The following is a 22563-nucleotide window of genomic DNA, read 5'->3' on the forward strand; positions in this document are numbered from 1 at the left end:
TAGAAGGCAGTAAAAAAAAAAGAATATAGTCTTTGAGATGAGCCAATTTTGGTTTCTTTTATAATTATTACAATAAATCGAACAGGTGACAAGGTTAGGGAATTCATCCAGTTAAAGCCAGACAGGCTTTCCATCCCATTTCATTTTTAATCCAGGTTGCTTCCCCAAGCTGGTTTGTGGGACGAGCCTCAGCACTGGGGCGAGGGTGGGAGCGCCGCTGGGGCAGGGATGCCTTGCCCCTTCTGGCGCTGGTGCCAGCCTGCGTCTGTCAAATATTCATGGGACCAGCAGCGTAGAAGTACTGAATTTTCCTTATTTGTTACTCCTCTGAGGGAATTATTAAATCAATCTCTTGGTGTAACAGAAAATAATGAGCTAATGGGGAGCTGAGTGCTATTGGATTGTTGTGAACCTGGCTCCTCTCTTAAGCTTCTCCCTTCTCTCTATGCAGATGTTCTCCCATTAGCTCTGAGGCAGAAGTAGATTTTCTTGACTTGATTTTGCTTTTCAGGCCAAATGCCTGGAAGCTAGGGAGGGAAATGGATGGCACTAGAATAATAACTACCTTCCCCGAGTCTGAGCAAAGCAGTTCAAGCGCCGTATTTTTTCAGTGTTTTCACAAATTCTGCCAAGCTGTACAATAGATGTTGGGGGAGGAGGGGTTGTTGTGGTGGGTTTTTTTCTTTTTTCCCTAATATGTTCAATTTTTTTCTTGACCACTAAACCAAGAAAGCAAGGAGGGAAGAAGACATTTTGTTTTGTAGTTTTGTGATAAAAAATTTCTATTTCTAAGATCTTCCACAACAATGTCTTCTGATTTTTCTTTTTTTTAATAATTCTTTTCTTTTCCTTTCCTTCCCTGCCCCAAACTCTCCACCCAAAACAAACAGTTTTAGCCTTACAAAACTGAAAGTCTGCTTTCTAATCTGCATTTAGAACAGTATAATCCACTTGCTGTAATGTAAAGAGGGCTTATTTGGCTATTCCATAATATAAATTTTATTTTCATGGCTACTTTTCACATAACAACGACCAGAGAAAATAATTTGATCTAAAAATCTGTTCCTCCTTCCTTTCCTGCAAATGCCTACAGCATCCTTCAGGAAAGGTACTGGTGCAAAGATCTGCTACTTTTGTAGCTGAGGCAGACTTTCTCCATCAGTAATGCAAGCCGCTAAGTCATTTGCTTATAGTTGTAAAGTTACGTATTCAGCATTACTTTCATAGATGCCTCTCTTGTGGAAAATTCAGTTATATACTCGGGGGGTGGGCAGGAGAGGTTGTTTTTCTTTTCTAAAGCAGTTCAAATTCAACCCAGCTTCACTAGTTTGGACACAAGGACACTGAAATGTGTGTCCTTCTCCAGTTGCTGAACTCTTCATTCCCAAACCTAAACGGCAGCAAAACCACAGCCGTTCCCTCTTCCAGGGGTTTAAAAAAGAAATGTTTTAACATCATCGTTAGTCTGTGCTCCGTGAGTTGTTTTTTTCAAAAATTTTGCCTCAAGGAAAAATAAGGAGTCTCTGTCATTTAACATTTACTCAAGGCTGGCGAAATGATGGCGTTTGTCACTTCTGCTCTCCAGATTGTTCAGACTGTCCCTAATGTATATCAAGCTGGATATTGCATCTACTTAGCTGCTTTACCTCTGTGTTTTTCTAGACAGTGGGGGCCAATTAATATATTCTAAAAACGTAATGTGGCACAAACCTTTTTTTTTTTTCTTTTATGTATAGTTTTCAAACAAGGAGGCTGTTCAGAGCATTATGTGCATGATCATATTAAAATAGCTTGGCAAAGCAAAATCACTAGATGATATTGGGTTGACCAGTTTTTCAGGGCTGGATCAAAAATAATTGGCATGCTTGCTTTATTGCTGCTGCTTGTTTCATGTTGTTGACCTTGTACCACCGCAGTCTGAGTAGCTGTCATGTCAGTGACACGATGGGTCCGAGCAGTCTGAAGGAATACTGTGATTATTCACATATTTTGCATAATGTTGGTGGATTTTAATAATTAGTCGCAAAGGATCAAATCCAATTACCTCTTTCCCTAAACCAGTAAAAATAGAAGAACATTGGTGATAAATGTTAGCAGAGTGAGAAAGAAGTGTAACGTAATTTGCAGTGTTCTAGACACTAAATATATATATTTTTTTCTTTTTCTCCCTTTTTACAGGGCCTGTTTTCGAGCTGTTTTTGAGGAAATGTGGTGAATGTAAACTTACTCTGTTTGGGGGGAAAATTCTGGTAAGTGGTGCTGTCTTGATTAATTTTGTTTTTCAATGACAATTTCAGAGAGAGATTGCTTTAGCTTTTTTCAGTTTGAATTTTATTTAGCTGTTGGGGAATACAGTTCACAGGGACCTAGATGACTGTATATATATTATTCTTCCTTTGGTATGGAGACTCACAGGATGAGAAGCATTGACAGAAAACAGCATGCTGGGCCTCCAGGCAAGAAATGTAGTTTCATTTACTCCAGTGGCATCTGCTTATTGTGTTTGTAGCTGTTATATTGTACTGAAAAGTGGCTGAGCTAAAAACCTGTAGTGGAAGAATCACAGAGGTGTAAGTTAGAAACAAATCAAAAAAGCATGCTAGTGATAGAAAAAATCAGGAGCAAAATTCATGTAGAGAAAGCACATACCTCCCAAAGTGGGAATGTTCAGTCACTCAGATCTTTCCATCCATCCCTCGACTGTCTGTCTAGGACTCTTGCCTCTAGCCAGCAGACGGAGGTAGGATGATTGACTTATTCCTGTGAGATAAGGAGATAGCTAATGCTCCTGTTGCTATACTGGTTTTCCTGTTCCTCCTGTCTGTCCCACGTGACAGGGTTCTCTGCAGATCTGGTTGTTCTGCATGCAGTACTTCCAGAGGCAGCAGCTTCCTACCGACTCCTGGTCCTCAGGTGCTGTGGGAACCTGGCATGTGTGGGTTGATGTACCTGTGCTGCTGAGTTGTGCCACTGGAGGGGAAAAGAGCAGAAAGGAATGAAAGATAATTAGTGAAATGCCCCAGCTAGAAGGAAGGACTCCTGAGAAAACTCCTCCTAGTTTTCTCTTTTTTTCTCAAGGCTTCTAGTTTTAGTCCAACATCAGGCCCTGCAAAAAAGCAGCAGATCTGGAGTAGTTTGTAGACCTGGTCTTGCTCTTACCTCTAGGAAACTCTTCATAAGTACAGTTGTGGCTGGTACCGATTGGTCACCATCACCCTTGGGGGAAAAAAACTGCCAGCAGAAGATTGTGTCCCTTCCTTCCCATGCAATACACAAGCAGGGTTTTGGACTGGAATTTTTTCTTCAGCCAGCATGTGTAGATTGTAAATGAAACCTGCTTATTCTTCATGTGCAGAACGCTTCAGAGTAGGTTAGCCTGCAAGGGAAGAAATCTGAAAATCAAAGACTGGCTCTGTGAGAACACTGGTTCTTTTCTGCCATTAAAAAAAAAAAAAACCCAAAACCAGATGTTGTTGCTTCATATGGAAAGATCTGGATTAGCTAGCATTTAAATGTAGATTGTTTAGCCTCTCCAGAATGCATAAAGATAAGAAAAGATAAATGAGATCAGAATTTTACCAAGGAGTTGGCCAAATGCATGAAAAAGCCTGTACAGCTGTACCTAGGTAAACCCTACTGCAGCTTACTCTTTTATGCAATTTTCTCACCACAGTTGGGCTTTTAAGACAGTTGTGTGTGCTGTAGGTTTTCACATGTTCTGGAATATACAACTGGATTTTAACTGTAGGCCCTAAGGTGAGCCACAGAACAGCAGCATGAACTCATTAGTCAGTGAGGTTTTGTGCTGAATTCTGTTACAGCTAGAGAGGATTAGGATCCAAATCTAGTTTTCTTTTTGGTGGTAGCGACTATACTTTGATAGTAAAAGTTGTCCCATGTCCTTACAGATTGGCTGATCTTTGTGTGACGTGACAAAGCTCTGGTGCTGGCAGGTAAAAGAGCAGAGTTGTAATTGAAAAACAGTGACACCTCATAACACCAGGGAAGGAAGGTTTATCAGCAGACCTGGTAGTCGGATCGTTCTATTTAAATTTCCCTTCAAAGATGCATCAGCTGAGACCAGTCTATGCTCCATGGCTGGCCTTAATGAAATAGCATCGTTCAAGAGCAGCAAGAGGAAAGAAACAGAAGAAATGCTTTTCTTAGAATCATAGAATAATTTTGGTTGGAAGAGATTACTGCATGTCATCTTGTTCACACCCCCTTTCAAAACAGATCCAATCAGATTAGGTTGCTCAGGGCCTTGATTTTTCAAAATTTGGCTGGACGCCAAGGATGGAAATCCTGCAGCTTCTCTGGGCACCCGTTCTAATGTTTGGCCATGCTCAGAGTGAAAAAAATGTTTCCTTGTTGTTTCTTGTTACTGTCTTTTTACCCTAACAGAGCAGGGTGCTATTGAAATTGCAGAAGGCAGGTTACAATTGTGGGATATTTGTGAGCAGCAACTTCCTCAGAGTCCCATGATGTGTTTCATCATGTTCAGAACAACTAAACAGGACTCACTGTTGATATTTCCGGACTTTGCCTCTGCCTGAGTGGGGTGTCTTGGAGAAGACCCCCAAATCAGGGAAGTTGCTTCCTGTGGCTCTGAGGAAACAGGGTGTCACACAGATCTGGTAAACTTGTTAATGGGAAAAACCCATAGTCTGGTTCACAGAGGATCTGCTTGGGCAATGTTTCTCAACCTTCAGTTCATGTTCAGACCTGAGGAGCATGGCTACCGAGTGGTTAAATCTCAAAACTCAGAAGGTTAGCTGATAAGTTCTGCCTTTTAATACTCTTGAAAGCTACCTATTTTCCTGACCTGCTCAGAGATAGAGAATAAAAAGAGACACATCTCACTGCTAGATTGCAGATATACTGGAATTTCTTCAAGATAGTCTGGAGCTGTGTTTATAACACTCTGTGCTCAGGAATTTTGCCCCAGAATTTAGTATTGTTTTCCCAGAGCAATTTTAATATGTAAATAGACTTCTGCAATTTTTTCCTTGCTTTCACAGCTGTTCCTTCCCTTTGTCCCCCTTCAAACTGTTTGCAAAGTCTTATTTTTGAGGCAGATAGTCAGGACCTTGAGGGTCTCATCTTTAAGTATCTCTGTAATATCTCCTTCACTGCTGTAGGCTTGCCTATGGCACTCCAAATTCAGTCCACAGAGAGTTTAAAAATAATTACAAAAAAATATAAGGCAAGGAAATAAGTTTTGCCCAATCTGTTGCCCTAACCTACTGAATCTAAGAAGGACTGGACATCAAGAGAATGTTTTGAATTTATATTGACGTAGCAGCTGAGCTCAGAGGTTATTCATCTTGTATCAAAGTCCTAGAAAAGGTCATGCACCCTCCAGATCAAAAATTCATTATGGATTTAGGAGCTGATTAGAGAAGTACATTTGAATGCTGGGAGGGAAATCTTAGCTGAATTTAAAACTCACTCAGCTAAGCTGATGGTATCTTTCTGAGCAGTGTGAGTACCTCTTTTGATGAGATTTCTGTAAAGCAGCCTTCTGGCTGTCAGAGCAGATGTTTGCTTGGCACTTACATGTTTGACCTGTGCTGCATTGAACATGGAGTTCTGCAGACAGTTGTGGAATGGCCATCTCTTCACATAAAATACTTCTTCTACTGCAAGGAGTCCCAAGAAACATGGCTGATGAAGGGAAGAAAGCCCTGGAGTGTTCTGGCTTTTGCTTTTCCCTCCTGTCCTTCCCAGTCAGACCGTTCTTTGCCAGCCCAAACTCCCCTTGAAACTATGGCCTTACCTAAGAGATCGCTATGTTTCTGAGCATGACCCATGCTGTACACTGTGGTGCTCCTCTCTCATTCATCTAGCTCTTCTAGATCCTGTAGTTGGTTATAGCCATCCAGGTCAGAGGAGGGTAAAGCTGCAAAGTGAATAGAGGGGCTGCTATATCATCTGCTGGTCTGCTGCATATTCACCTTTTTCCTATAGGTTTACTCTTGCCAATAAATCTGTGAATGCTTGAGCTAAGACATGGGCCACTTAGCTGAACTTATACTTTGGGGACTGGAAGTCCCCCTGAATATAGCTGGGGCGGGGGGGGAACCTTCCCCACCAAATTCTGGGCTTTTTGATGTTTCAGCTGAAATCTGAGATGCTGTGCTTCTCTCTGAACACTTGTCTATAGATCAGAAGCAACTGCACATCTTAAACAATGGTTTCAGCGGTTTTTAGTTGGTCAGTTATATCCCATAAAATGTGGGTTGCAGCTGCTAAGACACTCATCTGGTGTTTTGTTTTGTTTTCCCATTAAGGGCAGTCAGATTCCTCTTCTCTCTTTATTTTAAATGAATAATAATCTAGCAGGTAGTGCCTATTTTGATTTTTAAAAATTACATAAAAACAAATTTTCAGTAACTTTATGTTTGTTTGATGTTAGAAAGATTGTGATGCCCTGTGCGTTTCTGGGTGTCTGATTTGTGTGATACAATTATTTAGATACTTGACATCTACCAAAAGGGCTGTTGAATTTCCGCTGGTGATTCTTTGCATTTGTCAGGTTTCTGACATCAAGAATTACAGAGCAACTACGTATTGCCTGCAAAGAGCTTGGAATATATGCTGTTCAAAGCTCTTACTGCAAAAATAACCCTCCAGAACATTTGTGTTATTACCTGTATTCTGCCGTGTCCGCAAGAGGCTTGTGCCAGAATCATTAGCTGTTCGTTCTCTGTAGTTATGGCTGACATTTTAGTCCTATTTCTAGGAGCTTTTAGTCTTCCAGAGTCATTAATTTGGGCACTGATGTGCCTCATAATGTGCTTCTGTTGCCTAACTTCATTATCTTCTTCCTATGGGCTGCAGATTATCACGCATCTTTAGGAAGGAAAGTGTGTGGAAATTCTTGAGTATTTTAAAATATCCTGGGTTTTACTGAGATTTGCTGTGCTATGCTTGTAATTCCTTCAATTTTAGTCTGTTTCTTTTCTTCCAGTCTACTGCGTGTGAAAGGTCTGGATATTGGTGCCACTGGGTGTGGTAAATGTTAAAGCAGGTCCGTATGATTTCTAGGGAATGCAGCTTGTCCCTTGCCCAGAACTGTGTGTCTCCAATCCTTATGGGATTGGATTTAGTCTGCAATCTTAACACTTGTGAAGTGCTGTTATACTTGTGTTCAGTTTGTTAAATCAGATACCCTACATGTGGAGGTTACGTTCTAGACTCCTGCAGAAGAGAATCTTTGTGTCTCAGTCTGTACATTTTCCCAGGTGTTTTCCTGTGTCTTGCTGGCAATCCATTTAGTTTAGCTTTTGTTTTGGCTGAAGTCAAGGCGGTCCAACTGTTGAAATTGCTTAGAAAAAGAGAGTTGTTCTGCAGGCCATCTGTGCAGAGGTCTCGTGTTGTAGCTACTGGAGAAGAAATAGAGAAAGACTGTTTAGACAGCACCTGGAATTGAGGCCTGCATGTTGCCATACCTCCTGACTTTCTTAGCTGGCTCAGTGGCAGGGATCTTTGCAGTGGATCATGATGTTACAGCAACTTGAAGCTGCACGATAGATTTTTGCAAGTGATAAATTGATTGGTCTTTTAAGCTAGATAACAAGACCTCCAAATGCTATGTTGGAAGAAGAGCATTAAATTTGCAAATTCAAATGTTCACTTCAGGAAGTGTCACATCAACTTTATTCTTTTCTGTACACGTGCCAGGCTGTTTTGTTTTTCACTACACAGTTGTGTATGTTTTTAACACAAAAACACTCCTGTTGCATCACACTTGCATGTTCATGTACCTTATGCTCCCTTTCCCTGTCCTTCCCTTCCTTCCCTTTAAAGAACTGAATGGAAATGTTTATGCAATGTACTGTAGGGATCACTCCTATCCAACCTGTTGTGAACTCAGATATGCGACCGACTTGCACCTTGTTTCACATCCAACTCTGATCATTTAATATTCAAGTGTAAGACTAGCTTGCAGCAGGCTGGTCCAACCTATTTGGTAGTGGGGTTTCTGTGGTATTGCAGGTGGAATCTCCAGGGAACTTAATTGCTAGCAAGTAGCAACTCCTTAAGTGAGCCCATGCAAATGGAGATGTATTTTTTTTCACAGATGAGTAACTTAGTCATGTTTGGGAGGAGTTTTCTGCAGAGATGGAAAATACCTAATACAAGTATTATGCCTTGCTGCCTTATAAGTTCCTGGTCCAAATCACAAGACCTCTCAAAGTGTTTGAAGGGTCACCAGAAGTTTTTAACGTGGACAAATCACTCCAATTTCCCATGCCTTGTTTCAGAATTGTCTTGAAAAATTTTGGCTGAAGTCACGCCAAAAAAACAAAACAGCAACAAAGAAAGGAAAAAATCTTGCAGCAAACATCCAGCATGGAGAATATTGCCAAACTTGAACTGTTTGTGCCAAGTTTATAATTGGGGACCAACAGGGTCTTAGTAGGTAATGCTACCAGCCCCCCAGCTAAGTGAGGAAGGCCAAGGAGAAGCCTTCGGAGAGAGACAGCACTCTTCAGCTGGGGCCCGATTCGCATGATGTGCTGTGCATAAGACATGGATCATACCCAAGATTAAAAGGAGTAGAGAACATCTGCCCTGGCTCTGCTTCTGGCTATTGGATAAGGCAGTTTCTATGGAAAAGACTCTTACTAAATTGCATACCTGTTGTAGGAATAAATACATGTACAGGTATTTTAGATCGTGTAGACAGATGTAAATTTCCCTTTCTGACATGTGTGCTATATTTTGTATAGTACAACCAAGGCACTGGTTTAACCTTAGAGGAATTTATTTATGAAATACAGGTGGGGAAGGTTAATGTAATTCTCTCAGCATTAATTCTGCCTCATCAATACTTCATGGATTTAATAGATTTTAAAACTAAAATCACTTGGAAATTTTTTTTTCAGCCCACCATGGCAGAGGTTGCACAAACTAAATGAAAGACAAAATGCATTAGTATATTATATAGAATGTTGCCATATCAAGAAGGTTTACTTAATTATGGATTTGTTTAGGAGACTTCCCTATGCCTTTTGTGCAGCTTTATTTTGGGAGCTAAATACTTTGCACATAGGCAAGTAATCTCTTCAACAAGAGTTTGATATGGATCTCTGGACACGAGTATGTGTTTCCACCTCATAGCGTAAGCACACTGCTTTAGTTCTTCATCTCTTATTATGTCTCCCTCTTGGGTTAAATGTTCATCTGGCATGAACATAATGAAACTGCTTTCAGAAAGGAGCATGAAGAAGAGGAGAGATCTCATTGCAGATTACTAAGGCTGAGTATTTTTGGCCATTGAGTTATTTATATTAATCTGTTTGCTAAGCTCAAAGATAAAAGAAAGCCTGGGAAGCAATCCAGAAAAACCAAGAACAGAAGCTAAAAAAGACGGTGTGAAGATTATGCGTTAGTGAGCATTTTCAGAATGCCTGCAGTGCAGTATCATAATAGCCATTTAAAAATGAAAATAAAGATAGGCAGATCTCAAAGACCAGTGCTCAGTTGGGGGAGATTCTGGTTTGATGTGTCACTCTCCATCAGCCGAGGCAGAAAGGCATGTCGGGAGTGCTGTGCGTCATCCTGCAGCAGCCCTGCTACCAACAACGAACAGCATTCATGAGCTCCAGCGAGTCCCACGTGGCCCCCATGTTGGTCCAGGAGACTCAACTCTTCCCAAGACACGCTGTCAGGGAAATCACTGATGATGCTTTTTAGAGACTCTCCAGTGAGCTTAAAGGGAGGTGTAGTCTCTGCTTTTACTAACAGCTTTGTGTTTATGCTGTGTGTATCATCCTGAAAACCTCAGAGCTAGCAGAGGTTTATACAACCTTCTAATAAATGGTGTTTTGTCCTCATGACCTTTATACCAGTGCTATGCCCATCTATAAGAGTACATCTAATATTGTAAGTCATATTGCTTCTATTGTTTTTAGGGAACAAAAAATAAAAGATTAAACTGTGTAAATGTCATTCATGCCCAGTCCATTTAATAGTATGAGAAGTCTGGTCTGAAAATTTCCCTCCAGCAAAAGCTTGAAAAGCCTTGAAGGTTGTGTGCAACTTTCATCAGGCCATGCAACAGCAGCAGTGAGAAATATAAAATCTACTAGTTCAGTCTGCTAGAGTTTTAAATACTGTTCTGAGTGTTGAGAGCCCTATCTTTTTAATCCTATAAAACTTTTCAGACCACATTGATTTACTAACATAGGGTTTTTTTTTTATCAAACTGTGTTTTTAACTTGTATTTTACCTGTGTGAAAATAATGATAACTGAAACAAGTAGGTAGAGGGATGAATATATAAATGACATTACAAAATTGTTAGTTAAAAACATGCATGAATCTTAGATGTGATTTGAAATGTTAACTATTTGGTCCCTGGCTAACAAACCTTCTGATTCATGTGGCTAAGGTGCTAGTTAGAAAGAAGACCATGTGGAAAGAAATTTGCACCACGCACTTAACATCAGTTCAGGTTATATCTTGTCTGATTTTTGCTACTACAGAAGTTGAAAGTTTGACTTTTTTTCAGGGGGAACTTAAGCCGTATTATAGTACAATATGCTTTAACCTAGCGGTTGTGTGAGTGCGCCAACAGCTATTGGTGATTTCTGGTTAGCTGTAATTGGACTGAATTGTCGGTATTGGCAAATCCTTATTTTGCCATGATACTTGTTGGTTGTGTATGACTCTTTAAAGGGTTCTCCATTTATTCCCCTCAGGTAGTTCTGTAGTGTTACGGCATCAGTCTCTCCCTGCATGCTCTTTACTATCAAACATAATCCCTTTTCCCCCTCATTTCTTCACACTTGTATCATTTGATGAGAAATATTTAGGCAACTATGCATCTTTGTGCCTAGGATAGAGGCTGATAAAAGATCCAATACTTGAAATTCTGCTCTTTCAATAAAGCAGGTTATCTCCAAATGTGTCTGTAGACATATAGACAACTAGGAGACCTACAGCTGATAGATCCTGTAGGCTTCTCATTGTTCTCTACCATAGTGCTTGTGCCTGTTATGTCAAAACAAAGAGCAACAAATATGTATATAAATGAAACAGCAGATTTTTTGTCTGGGAGGACTGTGCAACATCCACAGTTCTATTTTTAAGAAGTCCTCTGTGATCATTTTGGTATCTGCTAAATACCTTTGCAGGAGACAAAAATCATCGCATTTGCTTTTTAAAAAGTTTTGCGCTTGAATTTTGCCCTCTAACTGGCTGTAATTACATAGGGAGGCTTAGTTTGAGTCTAACCACCAGTTCTCCTGTATGTCATTAGATGTTGCTGGGGGATCAGCGTGTACAGTTGTAAATGACAGTGTATATCCTCCTTTTCTTTTTTGGATTACACTGTTTATAAGCCAAATGTCTCAGACGAGAGAGCGAGCACTATTCAAAGCCAACAAAACAAGAAGAAAGCTTGAGTTGAATCAAGGGGTGGCTTGCAGCAACCTTTTGCTTGCCCAGAGGAAGTAAGAGCATGCCGAAGACACAAGCTCCATTCCTGGTTTAACGCAGAGTTATTGCATGTTGATACTGAAGTGCTCGTTTCTCTCTTAGTGTGGCATGTGCTTTCCACGTGTGTGTCATCCTCTGCATGTGGTGTAGATGTTATCCAGAAACAGTTATCTGCAGAGACTTGTCTGGTCGTGTGTGTGGAATATGCCATTGACTATTATCAACACTAGTGAATCTTGCACAAACTGTAGCTTGCGTCTCAGTTTGAACAGTTTTGCAGGGCTCAGACTCGGGAAAAGATTGCAGTGCCCTTCATGTAATATCTCTTACAGCAGTGCCCAAAAGGGCTCTATGTTGCTTAAGACTTAGAAAACAGCCCACCTTGAAGACATTTCAAAAGGTGGATGTTGGATAGAGCTCTGAGAAAAGGGAGTTGAGTTTGCAGGCAGAGAGATCAAAGCACGTGTGCTGCTAGTTATGCACAGGTGGGTGTGCTTGGGAAGGGTTCATACTAAGACAGTTCTTGTTAATTCACCTTTTCCATTCAGTTTAAGCCGCCAAACTTGCAACTGCTTTTACACATGCTCTTAGACATGTGTGATTTGGGCAAATGTAGGTGAGAATTCAGTTTTAAGTTCTGGGGAAACAGAGGCCTGTGAACCCTTTTACAGCACCTTTAAGTTTCCAGAAATCAAAAGAAAGATATATTTTCCCTTTGAGGCATATCTTTCATTACTACCCTTGAAAGTCATGCGTATTGCAGAGGACTTCTCAAAGCACAGCGATTTCTATTACCATATTAAATATTTGCCCAGTTGAATGTATAATCAAATAATTTTTAGCTGTGACTTTTAACCACTATTTCTTCCCTAAGAAAACTCTTCATAAATACTATGAGAGGCCAGCACCATTCCAGGCCACCATCCTGCTTCAGCAGAAGCTTTAGAAGTGGTTGCGGTGTAGAGAATTTTTATGTCAGATTTCACTGCTATTTCACTTCCACTGTAACCAGCAATTCTCTTGATTCCCTCCCACCCCCAAATATTTATCTTCTTTTAGAGGATGCCCATGAACATAGTCAATGTCTTGATGTCTTCTTTTTCTTTTCCCTCTTATACATCCGGATAAATTCCAGGAGTGTTACGATGCAGCTTTAGGCTCTTCTGGGTTGGAGAAGCTTCTGCTTGTCACCCAGACAAGAACTTCCCTCGTTTAAAAAAAAAAAAAAAAAAAAAAATCATTTCTGTTCAGTAGTGGAGGAGGAGGAGGAGGATGCCCTAGGCACAGCCGGTGAATTAGTCGTATAGTTTCTTCAGGTTGGTAGCCAGCATTGGTAGAAATCTGTTCTTTGATTGACAGTTCTCTAATGATGTTGGACAGGATAGCAGCAAATGCTCTGTAAGTCTGGGTTGGTTGAAGCACTGGAAATTTCTTAAAGCCTGTGATAAACCCCTTTGGAGCTTGCTTTGTCTGCTCATCTCTTTCCATTTCTTGTGTTTAACCAATCTGAATCCAGGTCATCTGTCGTAGGCTGATCTAGGTCAGTGGAGTGTGAAGGGAGCAACTTTTTTTTTTTTAACCCAGAGCACATGAGCAGAAGAGCAGGTGGTAAGGATGCCGCGTTGTGCAGGCATTGTGGCGCAGTCCCCACAATGTGTTGAAATAGCCGTTGGTGATGGTGCTGACAGAAATCTGTTCTCGGTCAGTTTGACAAAAGGTAAACTAGTAAATGGCTCATCAAATGTACTTCTCTGGTTAATCAGCAGGTACTGCTGTCCAATTACTGTGTTAATAAGCTCAAGTGTAGCCCAGAATGGTCCAGCAGTCTCCAATTAAACTTTCTGTAATTTACAGAAGGAATTCCTGCTGATGTTGCAGGCAGCTTTTCTGCAAGGGTCTGAAAACAGCTGAGTCATCACAATCCTTTTGCTAAATTTTATAGATGTTGCACACCTTGCGTTTAAAAAAATAGTTTGAAAAATAGAATTTGCTAATGCAGTCTAGTTAAGTCTTTTCCAAAGGCTTTTAAAGTGTCAGACATGGCTTGCAAGTAGCAGGGACTAGTGCTGCAGATTATTTAAATGTGTGTGACATCATCAGTGGATCATTTAAAAAACCCACTTACTATGTAGATATATTCAGTATCTAGTAGAAGCCTTACGTATGTGAGAAATCATACTTTTTTCCACTTTTAGTCATCTCACCTGCACTGTGCTTGTTCTCGGTGGAGCAACGTAACGTATCCGATTGCGATTTGGAATCTCTCCAGAAAGCTGCTCTTCAACTTGCTGCTGTGATTTACAGGAACAGCCTTGTGACGCTGCTTCAACCTTTTGGAGCTTCCTGCTTCTTTGCTGGTCATTCCAGGGCTAACATAATTTCAGATCCTTCTTAGCAATTAGATTAGGTACAGTCAATTTCTGTGTAAAATTGCCTGAGCAGGTCCTCTGGTAAATGGTAATAACCTTGTTGGGGCTCAGTGGGGTTAGGCAGGGTAATTAAAATGGACTTTAGTTCTGCAAATAGGTATGCAGTTAAACTCCACAGATCTGCTCAGGTACTTGGTTAAGTTTCTATATACAAAGGTTCAGTTGTGAACGTATTTGTCTGCTATTTATGGTTTCCACTGCAATCTACACATCCTTTGCTCTGGAAAATCATAGTTTAAGTACACTGAATGCTAAAGCATTTCTGTCTCTTATGGCATAAATGCTCCAACACTAGATGGATTCATGCTGATTTGTGCCATCTCTTTTTTAGACATTTATTTTAAAACTATTTTAATCCCTGAATGCTCAGTGTTTTTAAGAAAGAGAAAAGAGAGAACTGTTAAAGATTTCATACAAATCCAGAATTACCTTTGTTAGGATCTTTCCAGATAAACCTGAGATTTGTACAAAGTTGATGATTACTTTTTCATGCAGGGTCAATATTGATTTTGTGCTGCATGAAACATCCTGCTAAGCCTTAGTGCAAAATAAACCGTGCTAACCTCTTCACCCCCCCCCTGACAACCTCATCACTTTCTGGCTGAATGTGTCTGGTCCCCCTGCAGCTATAGCCATAAACACAAATGTACCTTTCAAAATCATTTCTTGAGCTTTTTCTCTTCATTTCAGAGAGCACATAGAAAATAGAGTGTCCCTGTCTGCACACAGACATACCTTTGCATTTCCAACCAGTAGTTTGCATTCAAAAAAAAAAAAAAAGAAAAAGGTAATTAGCATTGTGTATGTAGTTAATCAATTTAAAATTAAATGCCACTGGTGCTAGTAAAAGGTCATACTAGGTTTGAGAACCCCAGGGCTTTAGTGAAAGCTCTCTGTGAGAAGGGATATTGTCTTTGTATGCAGTCTGTGACAAAAGAGGAGCAAGGGATACAGTTTTTACAAATGACAGTAAATTTTATTATCATGCTTTCATTTATATCATGGTTTTGCTGTGCTGATTTTAGGAAAGTAGCCTTTCATATCAGGCAATATAAGGAGACAGGGATATTGTCTTAAGCACAGAAAAAGGAGTTGATGTGCTGAGTGGATGAGGATAGGAAGCTGATCTCTGTCTTGCTAGTCCGCCACTCTCATTATTAGACAATCCTGCTTCCTAGGCAGACAGATTACTTCATATTTTTATTCATTAATGATTTATCAGACAGCTCCTCCCCTAAAGGCTCATCTCTTCTGTTATATTCACAGCCCACACGCAACCAGTAGCATGTAGCTGCCAGCTGGCACTCTTACGTTAAGTGTGCAAGCTGCCAGTACTTTGAGTCTTCTGTTGCCCCCTTCTCCCTTTCCATCACAGCTGCTTTGGCTCACCTGCCTATTACTTGGTGTCCTAGATTGCACCAGATCCATAAAATCTCCATTTATCCCATTTTCCTATCCCATCTCCATAATCCTTTTGCGTAATGTTCTTGTACTAACTAGCCTTTAAAAAAAAAGAGAGAGAGAGAGAGAGAAAGAAAGAGAAAGGTGAGATGACCTCACTTGTAATGTGGCAGTGCTTGTGTTTTTCTTACTGAAATACTTAGTGGCTCTTTCAGAGCACTGTGCATTTTGGTTTGAGGATGTGCTCAGTGGTGACTGACATTTTAGTTGCAGGTAGAATTAGTAGAGAAGAGAGGGCTGGGAAGAAAATGAAAGAACTTTGTCTATGAACCTGTGAATGTGAAGGTGTGGGTTGGCTTTAATTTCAGGTTTTGCTCTCAAGTTCTTGGCACAACAGCTTTTTTGAATTCCTTTTTCAGTTGTCTATATGAGATAGTGATTTTTATCACATCGCTAAATATCAACCCCATTCTTGTTCTCTGTTCTGCTCCCAGAAGTCAGTCATGCTTTGAGGTCTGGGAAGGGGAGTACAAATGAAATCTCATGATTAAAGGGAAAAATTCCAAAATTATATACTGATTTCCAGCCCTGCCAACTACCTTAATCACGATCTGCCTACTAGTTATTCTTGTGGTAGGCCAGTGATGCATAGAGCAGCAGTAAATGTCCACTGCATGTGGGTTGTTACTGAGCACAAGGGTTATAGAACAGGAGGAATAAATGAAACACACTTGAGTAATTTATAAATGAATATATAACTCTTGAGTGCTTAATCTACTCTTGGCAAGTGGTGATTGATAACTAATTCTCTCTTCCCTCTCCCACACCCTCCCAGCATCTTCAGAAAGGGCATGTGACAGGAATAATAAATCTTGCAATAAATTCACCCCCTTGTTTAGTACTCAGAGCTCTTGAAACTCTGTGCCATCTTCAAGACCATTTTTTTTAGCAGGCTACAGTGGAAACCATGGATTAAAAGTGCTATGAATGCCTCAGTAGGAAGAAATTTACTGCTCCTTGGATGCCTAAAATACATGGTCACTCACATTATTTTCAAGGACTTCCTGAATATCTCCCTAACCTGGCTATTCAGGCCCCTTCGTGTGCCCCTTTGAAACATCCCTTAAAAGTAATCGGCATTAAAGGCATCTGGCTCTAATCTAGGGTCTTCATTGCTCATACAGCTTCAGAACAGCCAGAACCTTACATGGTGTGATCTCAGGCTTTGAGAGAAGTCTGGATCTAAATCCAAATTGGATCATCTTTATTCTGGGTCTCTAAGGTGGAGCTTTACACTGCTCTTTTAAGGACAGAGCTGGAAGGGAAAGTGGAATTCAGGCTGATACACAAAATAGCTTGGCTGTCCTGTTGTAGACCACAAAACTAATCCATTTGAATACCTTTGGCTGGAGGGGAGAGAGGTGGGTGAGAAGAGTAGAAGCCGCTGTGTGTTTTGGGCAGCCAGGTGTCTGGAAAACCACTGTGAGCTTTGAGAGAGTACTCTTCCTGCTCCTCAGTGGCCTCCCTCTTTCAACCAGAGCAGCAAGCAGGCTATGAGGCTCCCACAAGGCTATGCTCACACAGGCCATGAAAAGAAGTTGTCCTGTGGTGACTTGGGACAGAAGAGGGAAAGAACCAAGAAGAAACTGCAAGTAACTTATTTCCAGGGCCAGTTATGCAGACAGAATGGGGACTTGGGACATGGATCTTACATGTCCCCAGACCAAGCACGCAGCCCATCAGCTGCTGCAAGATTGGTACATCCCAGAATCTTAGATGATGACAGCAACTGGGCTTGGGAAGACACTTTCACATATTAGCAAATGTGTCAAAACCTCTTCCAGCTCCATCTGTAAAACTTGTCTAAGTTGGAATGTGACTGTCAACAGAACTAAGGGCTTGTTTGCACCAGGAGGTTGCCATCAGAAAAGCAGGGTGCAAATTTACAGCACCCTGACTTCTCCTTACCAAGTCCCTGTATATGGTGTATGTTACCACATCTATAGGGTGCATTAAATGTGCAAGGAGCTGGTGCAGCATAAATAGTGTGTGCTGAATTTCCACCTAGCACTAACTGCTTGTGCTAAACCTCAGTTTACCAAGCAGTTATTTGCTTTTTCTTGCATTTCATCTCTTGGCTTTACCACTTGAATTAGAACACAGGTTCTAAAGTAGCAGGGATTTGAATCATGCCATTAGCCTGCAAAATGTGTATCATGCTTTTGTTATGTTAACTGAATTGCTGCATTTTTCTGTAGGTTCTAAAAGGAGGGGGAGGAGGAGGTTAACAAGTGCAGCAGGTGTAAGTATGACCTGACAGAGTCACGAAACTGCTTAGGTTAGAAAGGACTTCTGGGGGTCATCTGGTCCAACCCCCCTGCACAAAGCAGGGTCAACTAGAGCAGGTTGCCCAGGACCATATCCAGCTGGGTTTTGAATAGCTCCAAGGATGGAGACTCTAAAACCTCTCTGGTCAACCTGTTCCGGTGTGTGACACCCACACAGTAAAAAAGTGGGGTTTTGTGTGTTTAAATGGAATTTCCTGTATATTCAGTTTGTGTATGTTGCCTCTTGTCCTGTCCCTGGGCACCACAGAGATGTCTTGCTTCATCTTCTTTACTGCCTCTCATCAGGTATTTATACACATTGATCAGCTCTCCCCTGAGCCTTCTCTTCTCAAGGCTAAATAATCAAGAGTGGCCTCACAATGATACAGGCCAGCTCCCTCAGTATTTGCAGGTGCATCCCATCAGGGCCCATGGACCAGTGTATGTCCAGTTTGTTTAAATGTTCCATAACCTGATCCTCTTTCACCAAGGGAAAGTCTTCCTTGCTCCAGACTTTCCTGCTGGTTTCCGGGGCCTGAGATTCCTGAAGTTCAGTCTTACCAGTAAAGAACAAGGCAAAAAAGACATTGAGGACCTCTGCCTTTTTTGTGTCCTATGTTGCCAGATCCCCTGCCTTGTTCAGCAGCAGGCCCACATTTTCCCTAGTCTTCCTTTTGCTGCTGACATACCTGTGGAAGCCCTTTTTATTGCCCTTCACATCCCTCACCAGCTTCAATTCCACATGGGCTTTGGCTTTCCTATTCCCGTCTCTGCACACTTGGACAGTGTCTCCATATTCTTCCTGGGTCATCTGATCCTGTTTCCACATCTTGTACGCTTCCTTTTTATGTATGAATTCAGTCAGGAGCTCCGTGTTTGTCCATGTGGGCCTCCTGCCACCTTTGCTTCACTTCCTGCATGTCAGGATGGGCCATTCTTGAGCTTGGAGGAGGTGATTCTTGAAAATCAACCACCTCTCCTGCACACCTCTTCTCTCTAGGGTCATATCCTATGGGATTCTTCTGAGCAGGTCCCTGAACAGGCCAAAGTCTGCTCTCATGAAGTCCAGGGTTGTGTTCTTGCTATTTGCTTTGTTCCCCTCCTCTCAGGATCCTGAACTCCACCATCTCATGGTCACTGCAGCCAAGGCTGCCCTGACCTTCACATCTCTGACCAGTTCTTCCTTGTTTGTAAGGACGAGGTCCATCAGTGTATCTCCCCTCCTCGGCTCCTCAGTCACCCGTGTTAGGAAGTTAGCAGCAATGCCAAGATCCTGGATTGCTTGTGCCCTACTGGTTCACATTGGCATTCTCAGCCTTTTTTCATGTTTAGTGTATCGGTGACTGCTATTTCTCTGTGCAAAATATTCCGTTATTTCACATAATTAAACTTTCAAACCCCATCCTGAAATTATGTCCTGTAGAAAGCAGTTTGAGAAAGAAAGCTAAGTGAGGTTTGTACCAAGATGAGAAGCATAACCCACCTAGTGTGTTGTTTTTTATTTCCTCCTCTTTTCTCACGCTTAAATGTAAAATAAGCATTATACTGTAGGAACCAGGCAAAGGCTAATTTGCCTTATTTGAATGTGAAAAGGAGCCCACATCCTTCCTGTGCCCTGCAAAGAATGCAAAAAGACTTTACAGAGAAAACAGATGTACTAATATGTATCACTTGTGGGGGGGAGGGGGGATCCAGGGTGACGCGATTAAACCAATGCTGAACTTGCAAGAAAACAAAAGCACCAGCATGCAAAATGTAGTGCTGGGAAGTTGAGAAAGTTGGAACTGTTCTCTTTCACTTACGTTTATGCTCCTGGCATCTGAAAAGCTGTTCTGAAGAATAGATACAAAAGGAAATGTGTAGCGTCATTTTTCACGCTCAAGAAAACCTACATTGAAGATGCTGTAAGTGCTTCATGTTAGCTTGCTTGAATGCAAACAAAAAGCAGAAGCTCCAGCATATCCTTAGAGAAATCTTCTGAATTTCAGGGACAATATTGCCTAGCCAAAAGAGTTCGCTACTCACATCATACACAAGATAGAAAAACATTTTTTTAAGTATCCATGATTTTATTTATATTTTGAACTCCTCTACCTCTCTAGCACTTAAATACAAAAGACTTAGTGCTGCCAGCTCTCCAAAAATACAGGGTACAGTGGGGAGGGTTTCAATGGTTTCAAAGAGCATAGAAGATGAAGAACAAATGAATTCTGGATATAATTTCTACATCTATGCAATCAGGTTCAAAACTTTGTCCTTTCTGGACTCCCTTTTCATGAACTTTGCTAATGAGCGGTCAGCATTGATCCATCAGCTTGCAAATCCGCTGTTGCTCAGACTCCTGAAATTCACCTCTCTGCATGATGCATATTTGACCCCAAAACAGTATAGAGTCTCTTGCCAACTTTTACCTTGCAGAGAGGAGACAGTTGCATGCGGCTATTTATTGTTTATGTGCAATGGCTGTCCCAATAATAAATGGGTTAAGTATAAGAGAATACTTGAAAGTTACCTTTTAAAAAGCTACCTCAGACTTCCTAAATTAAAAACTAGTTTTGCAAAAACAAAGAAGTGACGTGTAACAGTCAGTCATGTTTCTTTTTTCAGCAGTGCTCGTTGGGTAACATCCATGAGTGGTTGCAGTGCTTCAGGCGGGCTTTACGCTGTTCTCCATAGATGCAGCATGACTCACGTTTTCTTACTATCTGGAATGCTGAGGTTCTGGGCCATAGCAAAACTCTCCAGAACTGATGCTTTCTGCTTCTGAAATTGATACAATTTGCATATTCAGGAAGTGTGCTTAATTCACAGGAATTTAAAAACCATAGCTGTGAAACCGAAAATTAACATGTATGGATATGAAAAGCTCAATAGCCTTGAAAAGAGGAATTTTAAAGCCCACTTACCTGAATCACTTACACAAATGTGAATGCAGTACAATAGTTTGAGACCTTTGGATTGCAGTTTAGCTGCAGGCTTGTTTTGTAGAATCAGGATAAATTGAATCTTGGCCTTGAGCTAGTATCTGTGTTTTGGAACAAACATCTCAATGCAGCACACTGCAGAAGGAAGGAAGTAGAATAGAAATTAGATCACTTTCCTTTCCTGCATTATTTCTTGTAAGCATGGTCTTCTACATATGGAATAAATATTTCCTGTTGTAAAAATATTGTAGCACTCTGCAGTTGCCAAACAACTGATAACCTACTATCGCTGAAAACTGAAAGTCATATTAGACTAGTGTGTTTAGGGTGAAGTGTTCAAAGCATGCAGATGATCAGATCTCCAGTGCTCATCCTGCTCTGAAAAAATAGTGAGCGTAAACTACCTAATAACTGTTGTGATTGTCATAACAATTGTAGCTTTGCAGTAGTGAAAAAATGATGAACCTTGACTCTTCATATAAATGGCAGTGTAATGATATGGGTACACTCAGTTCTTGCTTTTTGTTTGTATCATCATATCTAGCCAAAATCAGGTAGGTATCTTATCCTCTTTATTTCACTTGCTTTAATGCTATATTGTAGATGCTTTATTTATCTATCTAATACTGATTAGTAACCCCACTCCACAAGTTGTTTTTGCAGCACCTTTAAGTCCTAACTGTGCTAACTGCACTGTCACTATACTGTGATAGCAACTGTATAAGTTGGAACCCAATTTAGTACTAGTAAACTTTTGACTTGGTTAAAGCCATCTTCTCATTCCTAGTATTAGAACAATGTTTCAACCATGCTTCTGCGGAGATGCTAAGATGTTAGAAAAAATGCTTTAAAAATAGAATAAGACACCATGAGAAGTTTAAGGAATTTCTTAGGATGTTAAGTCTTACTCTTGATCAGCCTTTGTCCTCTGAATCGCTAGAGCAGCAGTCCCAAAGTTATCTTCTGGAAGATTACACAAGGAGCAGAATACCGGACACTGCAGTGACTGAAGTGTTGGATAATTTCTGACGGCTTGTTGCTGTAAGACCCTAATTCCCTGAACATCAAAACACTTGCCCGGGTGCCCAGCTGAAAAGGCCAGGCAGCCTCTACCAGTTTGATGATCAGCCAAACTGTGGACCACACTTTGTGGCCACGTTTTGGGTCAGGTAGCTCAGGTAAAGGGTGGGAGATGATGAAGGATAAAAGACTATTTTTGCCTTGTGTGGGGGTGGTTTGATATTCTGGATCAAGTAGTTTCAGTAGCTGTAACACATGATCACTCGTCTCTCAGAGACCCTGCTTCTTACAGACACTGAAAATGGTAATGTCTGTCTGTCTCTCTATTGTGGACAGATAGCAGATGCATACTTTTATTGTGGTAGAGTGACCCACACAAGTAGTTGCAGTAAAGGGAAGTGAGGATAAGTTTCTTCACAGGGCTTTCTCTCCTTGGAAGCACTCTAGGTACACAGAAAGGGGAAGCTTTGGGGATCTCATCTGGCTTTTGCGTGATACCATTACAGACAATCTGTCTGCATGGATTGATGGGGAGCTGAAGGAAAGGGAGAACATTCCTCTGGGACAGGAGGAGGCCTTTCTTAGGAAAGGAAGGAAAAGAGGGAGGAGGGAATTAGGATTTTTGGTTTGGGATTTGTTTGTTTGCATTCCTTGTGTAAAGTTGACAGACCAGCCATTTTCAGCCTTCATATGGTCCCCCATGATAACTGTGCCCCTGTTCTGTGTTTTTTCTCTTCTCCTTTTGTACAGAAGTTATTTCAGGAGCAACTGTGACCAGTTAGAGAAGAAAATTTTTAGTTTACTCTTTTATTCTCAAGGTAGTCATCATGGCTTCCTTGATTTAGTTTCCTACCAGCATTCACCTTTCCCTTGGAAAATATTCCCAGCTTCTGTTCTTGCAGTCCCTGTGCAGAAGAATAAAAAGTTGCCTTGATGTTCCCTGGGTTGACATCAAACTATGCAGCCTCAAGGTCTTTAAAGCTTGGGTATTTAAACCAGTGGCAAGACAGGA

General features: G+C 41.0%; 1 protein-coding gene across 8 annotated transcripts in view; it reads left to right on the forward strand.

Annotated features, from left to right (window-relative positions):
* Positions 1–22563, forward strand: part of FYN (FYN proto-oncogene, Src family tyrosine kinase) — a 138621-nt gene that overhangs the window by 59319 nt on the left and 56739 nt on the right. For all 8 annotated transcript variants that reach the window (XM_067293835.1, XM_067293834.1, XM_067293837.1 and 5 more), the window contains exon 2: positions 2179–2249. The gene's annotated coding sequence lies outside the window, so the exon portion shown is untranslated. The remainder of the gene's footprint in view (positions 1–2178; positions 2250–22563) is intronic.

This window comes from Apteryx mantelli, chromosome 3, assembly GCF_036417845.1.
Source record: "Apteryx mantelli isolate bAptMan1 chromosome 3, bAptMan1.hap1, whole genome shotgun sequence".
NCBI lineage: Eukaryota > Metazoa > Chordata > Aves > Apterygiformes > Apterygidae > Apteryx > Apteryx mantelli.